This window comes from Pinus tabuliformis, chromosome X (assembly GCF_031772625.1).
Source record: "Pinus tabuliformis cultivar Carrire ecotype Pingquan chromosome X, CPIR1, whole genome shotgun sequence".
Taxonomy (NCBI): domain Eukaryota; kingdom Viridiplantae; phylum Streptophyta; class Pinopsida; order Pinales; family Pinaceae; genus Pinus; species Pinus tabuliformis.
The window spans coordinates 207,485,302-207,504,390 of record NC_142308.1 but is presented as its reverse complement, the minus strand read 5'-3'; positions in this window follow the sequence as shown (position 1 = coordinate 207,504,390).

Below are 19,089 nucleotides of genomic sequence, written 5' to 3'. Positions count from 1 at the left end.
CTTTATCCTTGGCCACTCTCCCAAGCAGACTCTATGATCCAAAGCAAACTGCCTACACTGCCCTAGAACAAGCAAAATTGACGAAAGTTGATCATCAAGAGGATCTGTTTGATGACCTGTTCGTAGGTACCGAGACAATAAGCCAAGCCAAACAGCTTGCAATAATGAAATACAATGATGAGGCGTTGACTGAGTTTAATAAACTTAGGGAACAGAGGTTGCAAACTCTGCCCCTAGAGTTATTATCCACAACCCCAGCGTCTTCCTCAAGCGAGCCTGGTCGGCAACAGATACATTCACCTCCGGTTACAACTAAAGAATAGGATAAACAACAGGAGGAAAGGCAGAAGAAGCTGCAGGCTGAGAAGCAGAGAAAGGAGCAGATAGAAAGGCAGCAAAAGGCAAAGAAGGAAGAAGAGCAGAGGAAGAAGAAGGAAGAAGAGAAACTAAAGAAAGAACTGGCAGATAGGCAGAAAAAGGAATTGGAGGAGCAGCAGCGGAAAACGCAAGAGGAGCAACAGCGAAAAGCACTTGAAGAACAGCAGAAGTTAGAACAAGAAAAAGAACGGAGCAAAGCCCATACAGAGCAACATAAGCAAACCTCCATCGATCATGAATTGATTAAACAATGGAACCAATTCGATTCCATTATCAGTGGTAAGGAAGGCTCCAAAGACAAAGGCTCCTCTAAAACAAGCGATGCGCCCGATACCACTTCTTCTCAGGTTTTAGGAGGAACCAGCGGCCCACCCGTTTCACAGGATGTCGAGGTAATCAATAAGGACCCTTCCGATCAAATTGTTCTCCAGGTGGAAGAAATTCCTCCCCTGGATATTTTCTACAGCCCAAAGCATAGAGCCGTTATTAAGCGCTCTAAGAAAAGACGAAGGCTTGATCAACCTTCTATCTTGCCTGAGCAAACAGTCATGGGCAATATGGTCTGGAAGGAGGATTTGGATCCCTCCGATGATCTAACAAAGTTGTCTCAATTCGCGGGAGCGTATTCCGCAGCAACTATCGACAAAGCATCAGAGGTGAGTCTTTTGTTGAAGACTAAGGACCATGAAATATATGCATTATAGGCAGAGGTAATTGAAGCGAAAAACAAATCAACACAGGTGGAAGAGCAGTTGCTGGCTCAACAGAAGGAAAACAATTTGTTAACCCAGCAACTGCAAATTGAAAGACAAAGGATAGACCAAAGTGAAACTCAGAAGGCAAAAGAATTGTCGGAGGCATTGTCACAGTTGAAAGCATCAAATGAGCTGATGATGAAATCGAAAGATGAGCGAATAGCTCAACTATCAACACAGCTCGAAGGTATCAAGAGCACACAGAATGTGAAAGTCTTCAGAGCAGAGGCAACTCAAATAAATGGCGCATTACTGTCTCAGATCAGACTTTTATGTCAAAAACTTGCTAAGGCTGAGCAATTATGCGAAATATCTACAACAGTGTGTGAGCAAATAGAGAAGGCCAGGAATGAGCTAGATCAGGCCGAAGAAGCCATATCCGATTATATTGAGTGGCAAGACACTGACGAAGGGAAAGCGGCGAATTTGTCCCGAATCCATGAAGCGTACAAAGACATCCTCTTCACGGAATGGAACACTCAGGTAATGAAAGCAGAAAGGGCGGCTTCCAGGTGTAAAATAATTGCCAGCAATATGACCGACCTAGTCAATGATACACTTTATTTGGCTAACATGATTTCCAAGTGCACACTTGGAAGCATAACAACAGCAGATATGCTTGAACAAACAAATTACCATGACTTGGAGGAACAGAGGAAGTTAATTACCGGAGTAAATACTTTAACCTCTGATGCATATTGGCTCTTTCTAGTCAAGCCACATACTCAAAGGTCTGCTCTCAAGTGTTTAACAGATGCCCTCGGATGCCTGATCCCCGACATTCAAGATGCTACATATGATGCCCAGCTAACTTCGCGTCTCAACACTCCACCAGAAGTAGAGCCAATGCTGGCGATATGTCAGCTAAGGAGTAAAGGCAAAGAACCCACCGAATGAAGCATTGCCGCCAACTGCCAGATTGCCAAGAAAGATGGAACAAACATTTATTGATGCCAATTTAATAGCTTTTCAGTTGTTTAGATATTTAGATTAGTATAGTATTTATAGACCCTTTCATTGTTTTGGAAAGGGTCGTAAAATTTTGTAATAAGACTTAAAGGCTGAAGTTTGCACTATTGTGCTTCAGTCTATATTCTTTTTGTGAAACTCGACCAACGGTTCTTAATTTTGATTAGAAGGCTGTTTTATACAACTGCGCACGACTGTCTGTTGTTTGGAATGCTTTCCGATTTGAAGGAAGGACTGCGACATAGTGATTAATATACTGGATTGATCGATCAGCTTACATGGTACTATTATCTGTATCTGTGTTCTTTCTTATTATATGAATTGCTGTGTTATTATCTTTGCTATTGTTGAATGCATGTATGCGATATAACAAGGAATCTTCATTTCGTTTCACTATTGAATGTTTTGGTGATTTGTTATCTCTTTCACTCATGTATGTATCAATGATATGAATGATTAAGTGTAGTAATTCGCTCTAATCGCTCTGCATAACTAATTATGCAGAGCAATGTTTAAATGGTTTAAACGTCTATGCTTAAAGTGTTAGAGTCATCTATATGCCTGCCTTAAAGCACAGACCATCAAACGCTACGCTTTGCCAAGTGATAAGTCCCGGGATCCAATTATAGTTATTACATTTTGTTTGTAGTTTAGCTGTCCGCTTATTACCATCTTATGTCATAAGTCATTCATCCATCCCATTCACTTATAGTTCTTGGGAAACTGGTCCCATTATCCCCAGTCGGAACCACTATTCCAAACGGAAAAGGAGCTGCACTAAGGTCCGGACCGGGTGGTTTCCCCTTTGTTGTGGCAGCGATTTTCGAGGCCTCAACAAAATTGGCGCTAGAAGGAGGGCATTGACTGTGAATGGCAAGCAGACCTAAATCGGCAAGTCATTCTAAGAGTAATTCTCCCTCCAAATCTCCTCGTTCTTCTCAATTACATGCTGGTTCGCCAGCCCATAACCAAGAAGAAGAGGAATCTACCACCACTGCTCAATCCCATCATATCCCAGAACAGCTAAGTCTTGAATCTCCTGAAGTCCAGTCTCTAATCCATAAACTTCAGAGCTTCTCGATCTCACCACAAAAATCTGAGATATCAGAAAGCAGTGCGACTTCGCAGTTTAACCTCACTCATCCTCTTACCAGACTTCAGAGCGAAAAATTTGGTATTGAACCCACTGAGTTTCCTTTACCCAAAAGGAAAAAGCCAAAGAAAAATACTGAAGGATCTGATAGTGGGGATTTTTCTTCCACATCCTCCATTTCATCTCCTCATCTGCAAAGTCAACCACCCACCCCTCCATTACAAATTGTTGTTCATCAGGGAACAGGAGCTTCAATATCCCAACCTATTCACTCTTCATCTTTGATACCTCCCCAAACATCTGGAATTCCAACAGTAGTGTCAACCACTGTCGCTAGCATAATGGCAGACCCATGGACTAGGCCAGGTGCAGTCAACATGCCCGGACCATTGCATGATCTACCAGATGCTCCCGAAAAATGGCTGCCTAAATTTAATCCAGATAACGGAACCCAAGCTGAAGAACATATTAACAATTTTATGTTGGCAGTTAACTTAAAAGGAGTGACAGAGCAAGATGTTGTTGTAAGACTCTTCCCCTATACCTTACAAGGATCAGCAGGATCCTGGTATTTTTCCTTACCTGCTAGTTCAATTACCAGTTGGAACACATGCCAAGAGCAGTTTCTTACCAAGTATGGAGATGATAGGTCCTTAGCTACTTTAATAAACGATCTCTCCAATCTAAGGATAGAGCACAGGGAACCAATAAAGGAGTTTAATGCCAGATTTAATAAACTCCTGAATAAAATCCCTACCGATTCTAAACCAAGTGAACAAATCCGAAGCGAATGGTATATTACCGCCCTACCTGCCAACATAGCTATTTTTGTAGACAGGGCTGGGAAACCTACCTTAGCTGAAAACATGAAAGAAGCACTTGCTGTTGAAAAGCGCATTAATGCTCTTGAGAAGAAAGCTGCTCTAGAAGACCGAAAAGCTAAAAAAGTCTCGTTTAAAGAAGATTCCAAGAAGAAAACCCCAAAGGACCCCTATGACATGGAAGGTTTACAAAAGGTCCTTAAAACATTGTCTAACGAAATGGTTGACATCAAGAAGCAGGTGGCCGAAACCTCAAATAAAAGACCATTTAGAACTTACAAGAAAACTGAATCAAAGCCGCCCAATGTTATATCCAATGCAGACTCAGACCAAGAAGAAGAGGAAGAGGAAACAACTTTACAAACCGATGATGAAGAAGAAGTAGCTGAATGCCATGGAATGTGGGATTTTATACTTCCAAACTCTGATACTGAGAATGAAGAAGAAGCCTTTCCGGTTACTACAAGAAGTAAAAGTACTTCCAAACCTACTCAGGCAACATCGAAGAAAAGAAGTGCAGGTGCTTCTACAGCAAAAGAAAAAGTTCCCCCTAAGAAATCGCCTGTAGTAGCTCCCCAAAATCAGCCTTCAACTTCTAATTCTCCTTCAACATCCAAGACATTAGTGATATCTGATTCAATGGAATATAACATTGTTGATGACATGAAGAAAACTAAGGCAAATATAACTATGTTTGAGCTTAGCAAATTAAAACATCAACAAAAGTTACTTCTCAAAGAATTGAATGTTGTTCCCTCTACTCCCCTTCCCAGTACAAGAGCTGCCAACGATCAAGGCCAGCCTCCTGCAGGTATGGTTGAAGCTACCAATTCAGTTTTAATTGGAGATAAATCAAATTCTCACACTCCACCCTTCCTGCTGACATACGAGATTTATAATAGAAACCTGCACAACTGTTTAATTGATTCAGGGGCTTCATCTAATATAATGCCAGCTTCAGTTTGTTCTAAGCTGAACATTGAGCCACAGAAGTCAGCCACTCATATTGTGCAGTTGGATAGGACTAAAGTGCAGGTAGTGGGTGAAATTAATTCTGTAACCATCAGGTTGTCTGCCGACCCCAGAGTTGTCCACAGAATTGATATTTTAATCGCCGACATACCTGAATTTTATGGTTTAATATTGAGCAGAGATTGGTCCGAAAAACTGCACGGGTATATTTCTACAGATTGGTCACATATGTGGCTTCCCTACAAGGGAAAGCCAAATCAAATAAGGATTGACCGTGAGAAGCATATGACCCACACAGTTACTGAATTCGAGCAAGAAAACCAACCTGTGGCATTCAACAACAACATTTTGGGGAATTATTCGGCAGAATCATTCTTTGGCAACTTTGTTGCCCAACCATCTCCTTTTTCAGTCAATCATTTTACATCTCAAATAGAAAATTTTTCACAAACTGATAGGTCCAGATGTTTTAATGATGCTGAGAAAAATGTAGATACTTTTGTTAATATTCCTTTATTTTGGTCTCTGTATTTTGATGGCTCTAAGTCCACTGAAGGTTCAGGAGCTGGATGTATATTGGTTAGTCCGCAAGGAGAAAAGACAATGTTGTCTTGTAGGTTAGAGTTTGAGTGCACTAATAATACAGCCGAATATGAAGCTTTAATCCAAGGATTATACAAAGCAATCGGCTTGGAGGTGCGATATCTAAAGGTATTCGGCGATTCGGAAATCATTGTCAAACAGGTTAGAAATGCAATTCATTGCCTTTCGACTCACCTTAAACATTACCAATCGCTCGTCCAAGAGCTTACCTCGCACTTTTTGGCATTCAACATTTCTTCTATACCTCGATCTCAAAATTCAGCCGCAGATTTACTAGCCAACGTAGCTTCAAAGCTTCTACCTTCTGAAGACTACAACCCTGATAGACTTTCTATAGAATTACTTTTCAGATCCTCAATTCCTGACAATGTCACTAATTGGAGAGTATTTAATCATGATGATGATATTTTGCAATTTTTAACTTCTGAGAATTCTTATGATAAGCAAGTGATTGACGAAGATGATCATGATTCCCAGATGAAAGAAGTGCTCAAAGAAAATTCGATCCCCAAACCAGTGGTAAAATTAGAAGATCTTTATGATATTAAAGACAGGTTTAAACCTGTAATTAACACAAAGCTTCAAAGTTCTACCCTTAGGTTTGAATTGATAAATCTAGGAACTAAAGAGTCTCCTCAAAACATCAATTTAGGAACAGGACTATCTCTGAATGAAAAGGAAGCATTTATTAAATTGTTGAGAAAGAACAAACAGGTTTTTGCTTGGAAATATGATGACTTAAAGACATATGACACATCTATTATCCAGCATACCATTCCTATGCTTCCTGATAAAAAACCAATTCAGCAAAAATTAAGAAAAATACACCCAAATTTGGAGAGCCAGATTAAGTCAGAACTTAATAAGCTTTTGAAAGCCAAAATTATTTTTCCAGTCCGACATTCAAACTGGGTCTCTAACATGGTGCCAGTCAGGAAGAAAAATGGCGACATTCGAATTTGTATTGATTTCAGGAATTTAAACAAAGCGAGCTTAAAAGACAACTTCCCATTACCCACTATGGAGCAAATTCTCCAATCGGTGGCAGGTTCTGAATTGATGTCTTTTCTAGATGGTTTTTCAGGGTATAATCAAGTTCTGGTACATCTCGATGACCAGCTTAAAACTACATTCAGAACAAAATGGGGAACCTATGCATATCAGAAAATGCCTTTTGGTCTTATAAACGTCGGAGCGACATTTCAGAGAGCTATGGACATGGCCTTCAGAGGGTTAATTAATCGATCAGTAGTCGTCTATCTAGACGATATTACTGTGTATTCTAAGAAGAGAGATAATCATTTGCACGACTTAAATAAGATCTTTCAGAGATGCAAAAGATATGGTATTTCTCTAAACCCAAAAAAGTCCTTCTTTGCTCTAGACCAAGGAAAACTCTTAGGATTTATAGTATCCAAAGATGGTATTTATATTGATCCTGATCGGATTAATGAAATTTCTGAAATCCCTTTCCCACATAACAAAAAATCAATGCAGTCATTTTTAGGTCAGATTAATTTTGTCAAACGATTTGTTCCAGATTTTTCGCAGATTGTATTACCACTTCAGACAATGATCAAGAAGAATTCAGTCTTCAAATGGGGATTAGAAGAAAAACAAGCTTTTGATGTTATCAAACAGTCAATAATCAATGCCCCAGCCTTGAATACTCCAAATTTTTCTAATCATTTTACACTATATACTATTGCATCCAACACTTCATATGCCACAGTACTCACACAACTGAATGATAACAACTTAGAAGCACCCATATCATTTTTCAGTTCAAATCTTCAATGTGCCGAATTGAATTATTCGGATGTGGAGAAACAAGCCTTTGCTGTGTTCAAAGCAGTCAAACATTATAGACCCTTCCTTTTGAAAACCCATACGAAAGTTATAGTTCCTTTCCCAGCGGTAAGACAACTATTAATTCAGAAAGAATTGGGTGAAAAAAGAGCCAATTGGGTTACAGCGCTTCAAGAGTATGACTTAGAAATAAAGCCAGCAAAGATTGTTAGGGGCCAAGGTTTTTGCAGGATATTGGCAGGAGCATCAAACATTCCTGAATCAAGCGATATGGATCAGACTGAATCAATCAATCAGATAAGTGTCACTGATTCTGAATCTCAATATGCAGATTTAATATTTTATTTGAAGAACGGTTATGCTCCTCCAAATTTATCTTACAAGAATAAAAGGGCCATTAGGTTAAAAGCTAAGAATTTCACTCTCATTGATGATGTATTGTTTAAACAAAATTATGATTCTATCCTGTTAAGATGTCTTGAGAAACCTGAAGCCCAAAAGGTTTTGCAGGAGCTACATGATGGACCAGCTGGGGGACATTTCGGAGCTGACACAACAGCTCATAAGATTATTCATGCTGGATATTATTGGCCTACTCTATTTAGAGATTGCCATGAGCACGTAAGAAAATGCCTTAATTGCCAAACATCTGGTGGAAGACAACGAAAAACAGCTTTCCCTCTTCAACCTGTCAACATTGAACAGCCATTCGAACAATGGGGATTAGATATCATCGGGGAAATTACTCCACCATCTTCCAAACAACATAGGTATATCCTTACCGCTACTGATTATTTTACTAAATGGGTAGAGGCTATTCCTTTGAAGGTGGCAAATGCAGAGGCAATCATCGAGTTCATTGACCAATTCATCATTACCAGGTTTGGTGTTCCAAACACTCTTGTTTTTGATAATGCTTCCTATTTCTCAGGAAATGCTATGTATGATTTTGCTATTAAAAGGGGGTTTAAACTGAAATATTCTTCCAATTATTATCCCCAGGGAAACGGTTTAGCCGAATCTACTAATAAGAATCTCATCAAAATCATTAAGCGAACTGTTGAACAGAATCATAGAAACTGGCATAAATCTTTGGTCTTTGCATTATGGGCTGATAGAATAACACAAAAGGCTTCTATAGGGACCTCTCCTTTCAATCTGGTATATGGAAAAGAAGCCGTGTTGCCTAAAAATCTTGTTCTTCCATCTTTAGCCCTAGTGCAGTTCATTCAAGAGACTCCGTCTTCTTCTATCCAGCTTAGACATGACCAAATTCTCAAATTAGAAGAAGAGAGGGAAAAGGCCAGAATCACTCATGCCAAACATCAACAAATCATCAAAGCATCTTTTGACTCAGCATCATCCGGTTCCAAACAACTTCAAGTTGATGACTTGGTTCTCAAATGGGACAAGGCCCATGAAGATAAAGGTAAGCATACCAAGTTTCAGAAAATGTGGCTTGGACCATTTCAGATCTGTGGAAAGATAGGCCATTCAACTTTTATATTGCAAGACTTATCAGGGATGAGAGATTCTCTCCCTGTCAATGGCCTGATCCTGAAGAAATTCTTTAATTGAGAAGGTAACCCCTTCTCCTTTTGTAGATTTGCGTAGTTTGTAGGATTGGTAGGAAATAAAACTGTAGAGTATCTCCATTGACCTTTTGTTGTGTTTGAGGAAGCTGTTTCACAAAAATAATATAAATATTTGTTTTTAGATAATAGAACCCTCAATCAAAAGAAATAGTTTCTAGGAAACTAGATATCCTTGTGTTCTGAAACTATAATCTAAATTTTGAAGACTCCTCTCAAGAGGTAAAAGTTCTGAATCATTTTCTGTTTCCAAAACTAGTCTCCAAAGGTTATCTGTTAAAAAATAGAAGCTAACCCATTTTCAGTATCTTCAACTCTTCACCTGTCATCCATCTGCTCTTAAGGAGAAAATTGTTCACCCCATTCACTAAAGGTTATGATTACTCAGAGTGTAATTCTAAAATATAAAAGATTAAAGATAAGAGGTCTTATCATAAGCCTGCTTACCATGCTCATAGGGAAATAGGTTAACTGACATTACCAATACTGCCTACCAAAACAGGGTAATGGCTTGAAGTTTCAAGACAAGGGGTCTCATCACGAGCCAGCTTGATCAGTTAAATTATTACCAGTGAATGGCATTGTCATAAACTGGCTACCAAACCAGGACAGTGGCTTTTTATCTTATTTATTACAAAGAAAAACAGATGAAAAATAAAATATGAAAACATTTTATGGATTCATTCTGTTAATCACACTCTTATGTGAATGGAAAAGTGGACAATACTATGGTTAAAAGGTATCCCTATCGAGACTATAAATGTCTGCTGGCAACAGAGGCTCTACCTATGACAAAGGAGTTAATTATAAAAGCTGATGTGGGAAAGTTTTCTATTTTATCATTATGAACCAATAAAGACTTGTTTTTGAAACTTATTATGTATTTGGTTTCTTGAAACTAAATGGGACGAAGTTAACAAAATGGAGTTCACTTTAGTCAAGAACACATGAATATCTAGTTACATTAGAAATTTCTCCTTCTGATTGAGTTTCTATTTATGAAAAGCTTGAATGTTTATGTTAATTTCAGAGATAACTGGTTCTACCAACGAATCGCCAATTGTTGTGCCCTACAACAACCCCCCATTTTGTATCATCTGTATTTACAAATGATTAACATATGAAATGGGTCCCTTTTAAAAAATTAATTGGTATTAATGAATTTGTTCGAAAAAGGTATGATAATCAGAAGTGTTTGTGAATTGAAGCCTCTTTCGAATAACAATGTTCCCAAAATAAAACAATCTTTGTTATTGCGATAAAGCGATCGCAAGATCGCATATCGCAATAACAAGAGAGATGCATTTAAATGGCACTTTGGTCTTTGCCGATGCGATATCGCTATCGGCGATCGGCGGTATTCGATGCATACACAAAACGACCACATATCTTACACCCCAATGCGACGCTATATCGGCGATCGGCTATCGGCACTGCCTCTTGTGGGAAAGCGCTTTATGTTATAAACCCCGACCCGATGCGATATCGCTATCGGCCATCGGCGGAATCCCATGCACTCTCGCAAGGCGCTCAGGTCTTTCCCCGATGCGATGCGATATCATTGATCGGTAATTGGCATTCTCAAAAAGTGATTGTTTTAAGCTTTAAAATTATATTTAAATCTGGTTGATAAAGCACGGATTTCAAAATGCCGTTAAATGCAGGGATAAGGTAATGCATGCGTATTTAATAACTTTGCCCCTTCGATTAACGAATACTTGTGTCTAAAGCATTTTCATATCTGTTGCACGCGTTGGGAGGTCATTCAACTGAATAACAGTGTAAAGGTCATTTAATGGGTGGCAGGCCTTAAAAACACCATTAATGCATATGCGATCTCTTACCAGTGATTGGATCCGCGGCCACCTTTTGAAAATTAATATCGCCACGCTTCAAGTGATATATATCTTTCCCATTATGCTTTGTCTTCATTATTTCTCGTGTTACGATTTCTCTTGCATTTGTGTAGAGTTCGGTTGTTGAGAAAAGCCTGAACATGATGGGGAAGAAACACAAGAAGACTGCTGGTTCTACTACAACACCTGTTGCAGGTCAAGCTGCTTCAATTTCGAAGAAAGGCTTAATCTCGGACACTACGTGCGTTGGTCTTTCTAGGACCACATGGCAGGGCACATATAATCTGTTGGAGGCCGAGCAACCAAAAGTGACAGTGAAAATAGCTAGTGTTGATGTACTAAGGAAATCTGATGCAATGCTCAAAGACTTGGCCGACTCCTTTTTACACAGAATAGCGGCCAGAGAGCAGGTTCTCCCTTACATAGATGTGGTGCGCTGGGCAATTGAAGAAATCCCCATCACTGATAGAACTTTTCATACAAGGGATGGAAGGATTTTCGGGTCGTTCAAGCCTGATGACCTGAGGTGAATGTATCATTTGCCTGAACCAGAGCTAGTCTATAACAGAGCCTTCGTGGAGAAGTTCGCAAAAGAAAATGAATCACCATCCGAACCCCTCCGAGATTGGAGGCAGAACCCAACCAAGCACAAGCATGAAAGTTCGGGTAAGTACTCCAACGTTTCTTTGGCTTCTCCCTATTGCTATGCGAGGATTATGATGTGTAGATTGTGGGGATTACATGACTCTGTTAATATCAATATTTACATGGTTCCCTTAACGGAAGTGGCTATCAATGCTATAATCATGGATTGGGCCACTATTCTTTCTGATAAGTTGGTCGTAGCTGTTCGTGAATTCAGAAACAAAACTATAGTCACCGAAAGGAAAATCCCGCCATTTTATAATTCTGCTTACATTATGGATACTCTGTGTCTTAATTATGAGTTTCCTGTCCTCGGTTGGAGATGGACCACCCAAGATCCAACACCCATTCATCTATACCATCAGAAATTGTGGAAGTCCTCTTACAAGGACCATTTGTACCAAATTTGTAATGGTTTCATGGTGCCCATTTACTATTCTATTTATGACAGACACATTTCCAGAATTTCCTATGAAGCTTCTTTCGACTTACCAGCCGTAGCAAGTTGGTTCGGGGAGGAGTATTTCACCTATATCAGAGTTTTTGGGAGTAAGGCTAGGCCGCATGTCCTCCCTTTATATATCCCAGACAAGCTGTTAGCCCGGGAAATCTGTTACCAGATTATGGCCGAGAGTGTCACACAAACTCTCAAAGAAGAGAAGAAGAAAGGTTGGCCCTCTTTTCCTTTAAGAATTGGGGTTTTTACTCTGCTTAATTACAAGCACGCAGAAAAAGAAGCGACAAAAATCCAAGCTTTATCCTTGGCCACTCTCCCAAGCAGACTCTATGATCCAAAGCAAACTGCCTACACTGCCCTAGAACAAGCAAAATTGACGAAAGTTGATCATCAAGAGGATCTGTTTGATGACCTGTTCGTAGGTACCGAGACAATAAGCCAAGCCAAACAGCTTGCAATAATGAAATACAATGATGAGGCGTTGACTGAGTTTAATAAACTTAGGGAACAGAGGTTGCAAACTCTGCCCCTAGAGTTATTATCCACAACCCCAGCGTCTTCCTCAAGCGAGCCTGATCGACAACAGATACATTCACCTCCGGTTACAACTAAAGAACAGGATAAACAACAGGAGGAAAGGCAGAAGAAGCTGCAGGCTGAGAAGCAGAGAAAGGAGCAGATAGAAAGGCAGCAAAAGGCAAAGAAGGAAGAAGAGCAGAGGAAGAAGAAGGAAGAAGAGAAACTAAAGAAAGAACTGGCAGATAGGCAGAAAAAGGAATTGGAGGAGCAGCAGCTGAAAACGCAAGAGGAGCAATAGCGAAAAGCACTTGAAGAACAACAGAAGTTAGAACAAGAAAAAGAACGGAGCAAATCCCATACAGAGCAACATAAGCAAACCTCCATCGATCATGAATTGATTAAACAATGGAACCAATTCGATTCCATTATCAGTGGTAAGGAAGGCTCCATAGACAAAGGCTCCTCTAAAACAAGCGATGCGCCCGATACCAATTCTTCTCAGGTTTTAGGAGGAACCACCGGCCCACCCGTTTCACAGGATGTCGAGGTAATCAATAAGGACCCTTCCGATCAAATTGTTCTCCAGGTGGAAGAAATTCCTCCCCTGGATATTTTCTACAGCCCAAAGCATAGAGCCGTTATTAAGCGCTCTAAGAAAAGACGAAGGCTTGATCAACCTTCTATCTTGCCTGAGCAAACAGTCACGGGCAATATGGTATGGAAGGAGGATTTGGATCCCTCCGATGATCTAACAAATTTGTCTCAATTCGCGGGAGCGTATTCCGCAGCAACTATCGACAAAGCATCAGAGGTGAGTCTTCTGTTGAAGACTAAGGACCATGAAATATATGCATTACAGGCAGAGGTAATTGAAGCGAAAAACAAAGCAACATAGGTGGAAGAGCAGTTGCTGGCTCAACAGCAGGAAAACAATTTGTTAACCCAGCAACTGCAAATTGAAAGACAAAGGATAGACCAAAGTGAAACTCAGAAGGAAAAAGAATTGTCGGAGGCATTGTCATAGTTGAAAGCATCAAATGAGCTGATGATGAAATCGAAAGATGAGCGAATAGCTCAACTATCAACACAGCTCGAAGGTATCAAGAGCACACAGAATGTGAAGGTCTTCAGAGCAGAGGCAACTCAAATAAATGGCGCATTACTGTCTCAGATCCGAATTTTATGTCAAAAACTTGCTAAGGGTGAGCAATTATGCAAAATATCTACAACAGTGTGTGAGCAAATAGAGAAGGCCAGGAATGAGCTAGATCAGGCCGAACAAGCCATATCCGATTATATTGAGTGGCAAGACACTGATGAAGGGAAAGCGGCGAATTTGTCCCGAATCCATGAAGCGTACAAAGACATCCTCTTCACGGAATGGAACACTCAGGTAATGAAAGCAGAAAGGGCGGCTTCCAGGTGTAAAATAATTGCCAGCAATATGACCGACCTAGTCAATGATACACTTTATTTGGCTAACATGATTTCCAAGTGCACACCTGGAAGCATAACAACAGCAGATATGCTTGAACAAACAAATTACCATGACTTGGAGGAACAGAGGAAGTTAATTACCGGAGTAAATACTTTAACCTCTGATGCATATTGGCTCTTTCTAGTCAAGCCACATACTCAAAGGTCTACTCTCAAGTGTTTAACAGATGCCCTCGGATGCCTGATCCCCGACATTCAAGATGCTACATATGATGCCCAGCTAACTTCGCGTCTCAACACTCCACAAGAAGTAGAGCCAATGCTGGCGATATGTCAGCTAAGGAGTAAAGGCAAAGAACCCACCGAATGAAGCATTGCCGCCAACTGCCAGATTGCCAAGAAAGATGGAACAAACATTTATTGATGCCAATTTAATAGCTTTTCAGTTGTTTAGATATTTAGATTAGTATAGTATTTATAGACCCTTTCATTGTTTTGGAAAGGGTCGTAAAATTTTGTAATAAGACTTAAAGGCTGAAGTTTGCACTATTGTGCTTCAGTCTATATTCTTTTTGTGAAACTCGACCAACGGTTCTTAATTTTGATTAGAAGGCTGTTTTATACAACTGCGCACGACTGTCTGTTGTTTGGAATGCTTTCCGATTTGAAGGAAGGACTGCGACATAGTGATTAATATACTGGATTGATCGATCAGCTTACATGGTACTATTATCTGTATCTGTGTTCTTTCTTATTATATGAATTGCTGTGTTATTATCTTTGCTATTGTTGAATGCATGTATGCGATATAACAGCGAATCTTCATTTCGTTTCACTATTGAATGTTTTGGTGATTTGTTATCTCTTTCACTCATGTATGTATCAATGATATGAATGATTAAGTGTAGTAATTCGCTCTAATCGCTCTGCATAACTAATTATGCAGAGCAATGTTTAAATGGTTTAAACGTCTATGCTTAAAGTGTTAGAGTCATCTATATGCTTGCCTTAAAGCACAGACCATCAAACGCTATGCTTTGCCAAGTGATAAGTCCCGGGATCCAATTATAGTTATTACATTTTGTTTGTAGTTTAGCTGTCCGCTTATTACCATCTTATGTCATAAGTCATTCATCCATTCCATTCACTTATAGTTCTTGGGAAACTGGTCCCATTATCCCCAGTCGGAACCACTATTCCAAACGGAAAAGGAGCTGCACTAAGGTCCGGACCGGGTGGTTTCCCCTTTGTTGTGGCAGCGATTTTCGAGGCCTCAACATGTCCATGGATTTAGCATAATGGTTGCCAAGACTATTAAATCTATCAAATGTGCTTGTTAGATTTGCATCGTGGGGCAGTCTACAGGTGGCAACATGACCCCAGAGATTTAGGAACATCCACACATCCTTCAGAATCCTTCACATGTTTGAAAACAGAGTCTAGCTGCCGTAGGACTCTTACGTTGGACCACCATTTGACCACAACTTCTCGTGATGAATCTGTTTGAACCAATAGGACCTAATCCATGTCCAGGTCATTTCTAACTTGCCCATGTGGCTTGTTTTTCTTGGTGACACCTGCAATCTAGAGTTTAACAAAAACAGCTGCGGAAAGTTGAATTAGCTGCAAAAGTGATTGGATTCCGTAGCTAATGAGCAAAATCTAGTTCAAACAGCAAACACAAAAACATAGTCAGAAAACCACTTAAATGCTCTTTTAGAATCAATATGCAATGATTTTTGATAGCTTATGGAGTGCTGGTGAGGGGAATAAGTCTGGGAAAATGTGTAGGAGAGGTGTAATTTCAAAGCTCTATAATACCTCATAGTCAACTGGGCCTTGGGGGTTTGTGCCATGGAGGAAGAAGAGCCCAAGCGCAAGCCCTGGGTGCTTTTGTTGGAATAAAAATCCTTCCAATATAGCTCCTTAGCCAAAAGTTTCTGCCTAATGAGGATAATTACCCAAAGGATACTTAACCAACTAAAAATCACACATTAGAGTACACACTCCACACTTATTGGTTAGATTGAAAATAATAGAGGGAATCCTTTGACAACTATCTCTTCCACTCAACATTTTTTTGGATAACACGTTGACATCCTCTCCTATTTACATCTTACCTTGTAGCATCAAAGCATGCAAGTTTCCTTAATACAATAAACATATTATTACCAATCACTTTTCTCTTTGGGTTGTCATCAACAATCACTCAACATCTATCTTACTAGATTAATCGAATTCTCACCTATTCGTTAGATACAATGCCACTCGATCACTGTAATTCTTCGTTTGGAGTTCTGTTACACAAGTTACCATTCTAGAACTCTTAATCGTCTTTACTAATTTTAGATTTGTCCCGTCAAGGAAATGTTGGTCTTTTATGCATTATTATTGGTACATTAATACAATTTTGGTTTTTCTGCACAGAACTTGATCTAGCTAGTTAAGCCTATCTCACTTTTTTTCTTGCTCAATTCCCTAGTAGCTTCATTGCTAGATATGTATAACCTAGGTGACAAATATTTCTTTCACTCAAATATACCAATAATTTCTTTGGAGAGATTCCTTAGGGTTCTAATATAACCGCATGCTTATAGGTACCTACATTCTCACCATAGCTCGGGAGATAAATAATTCAATTATGGTCCAACCTAAAATTCCCTACAAATTAGAACTAAGAAAAATTCAAAAAAATCGAAACTTATTCTTTTGTAACTTCAAATTTCACCATTAGCAAACGGAACAAGAAGCGAGGTGAGGTGTAGTTACCAATAAATACCTTGGTGAGAGTATTACAAATTAGACCTAAGAAAAAATACAAAAAAAATTCAATCTTATTCTTTTGTAACTCCAAAATTCACTACTAGCAAATAGAACAAGACCCTAGGTTAGTTGCAGTTACTAATAAATACTCTGGGAAGCTCTACAAGGGTTATGAAAAGTTTGTAGACGTTGTATAGTTTGGAATTGATTGAAGAGGGTGGGTGTAGTAAGTTGGTTGTTACTCAACAAAACCTCCTAAAATCCCTCTACATTAGCAAAGCCCTTAGGGATTTCGCCAGGAAAATTATTGGAATGCAGCCAGACCTAAGTCAGTGTTATAATCCCTGCAAGCACATCTAGACCAGAACTTGGCTGTGAGGTGTGCTACCTGAAATTAGCATTGAATACTTGAAAATTTGTGTCACTGGGGTTACTAGGAATAGTCCCTGTTTGGTCTAAAATGCGGATGCAAATTAGAGTTTCATTTACTATCAATCTGGTTAAGTAAATTTTGAGGATCATCTAATATATATGGACTTAGAGACAAACTAAACCAAGCTAGGTGAAGAAATGCCAAAGCTCCCTTACAGGAGGTCTTTCATTGGGATCTCCAACACCTATTTAGTCATTTAACAAAATGAAATCTAAAGACATTGTGACAAGTGTAAGAAGTATTAAAGCTCCCTTATAGGAGAGTGTTCATTAATATTTATAACCATCTTAATCAACAAACTATTTAAACTACTGAAATTAAAGCACTTAAACCTAATTTTGATTGATTGCATGAAATATTAAAGCTCTCTTACAAGAGATTATTCATTTATATCTCAAACATATAAATCAGAAACTTAAACTAATGAAATCAAACATTAAATAACATATTAGATTCATTGAAAGAAACATTGATACTTTCTTATGAAAGGTCGTTCATTAATATTTCAAACATATGAACCTAATGAAATTTACAAACAAACATAAAATGAAATCTTACCAAAACAAAAAGTGTACTTGCTAGACAATGGGGCCCCTTCGAAGGATTCACAAGCACATCAAAAGAGAAGTAAAATGAAGAAGATCAAAGAAGCTCCATTTTATTTATCATCAATTGCAAATTGCAAATACAAGTTCTACATTCCAAGAGTTTCTAAGATATCCATTACATTGATTCTAAATTCTAACTTCTCATTGCAAACTTATAAGATCCTCAGGTTATAAATTGTAAATTCAAAATTCCAAAATTACAAATAAAGGAGATAACACTCCTATTTACACAAAAGTTATGATAACAAACTCATAAATGTGGATCCACTATTCCCTCTTCACATCCACATATCTCTCAACCAATGGTGACACATAACCCTATCCTCCATGATCTCCTCCATGAGTTCCATGATCTTCTCCATGAGGTCGATGATCTCTTCAAATTCGAATTTGAACATAGAGTGCCACATAAAGATGCCTTGGAAGCTTCCTCTGTACCTACACATGTCAACAAACTCATTCTAATTGTTAGGTATAAGTATATGGAGATTATTTTCTAAGGTTTAACCACAAATTCACTTAAAAGTACTAAGAATTAATAATGTTTTGTAAAACACAAGGATAACCCATATAATGATGAAAGTGAAGCTAATGTGATGACATGGTGATGGAATAGAGGTGAGAAAATGTCTGAATGGAGAGAAAGTGGATGTTGAATGGAGTGAAAGTGGATGTATTTTAAGGATAATTCTTAGGCCCAACATACCCCCAAACTGAGGGTATTGCATGTCCTCATGAAATCTATTACATTACTTTTTGATACTTTAGCTTTGGCTTAAACTTTGCATGATATCATTTATTTAAATTTTGCAAAGTGTTTTTGATAAATTGCAAATTGGTTGGTTCTTCTGTTTCAACCATGTTTTGTTTGTTTCATCCGATTTTAATGTATGCATAATGATAATTTGATTTTTATTGCAAATTATTTTGTTGGAATGCATCATGGTTGGTTCTTGTGTAACAACCATGATTGTGTTGCATCCAATTAGATTTTAAGTACTTTTTACAAAGCCATTTATATGCTCATGTAATAATGAATATATTTTGAAGGTATGTGGGTTTTAGAATGTGATATTTGAATATGGAAAAATATGAATGTGACAAATTATGAATGTAAATGTATCCACCACCCCCACCCACAAACTGATGGTTTTGGCAATTTCATGAAATGAGGAAAGGAAGTTTTTCGAAAAATTATCATTCGATCTTTCAAGGAATTAAATGGTTAATAGTTAGAAAATATCATACCTCAACTTACCCTTTCAAAAATGGATGAGAGTTGTGCATGTGTGGCTGCAAAATTCCGATCATAGTTTTCTTCACTTGGTTATGAAAATGGTGGATGAAGTTGAAAAAGCGAATCTTTTATTGTTGTTCCA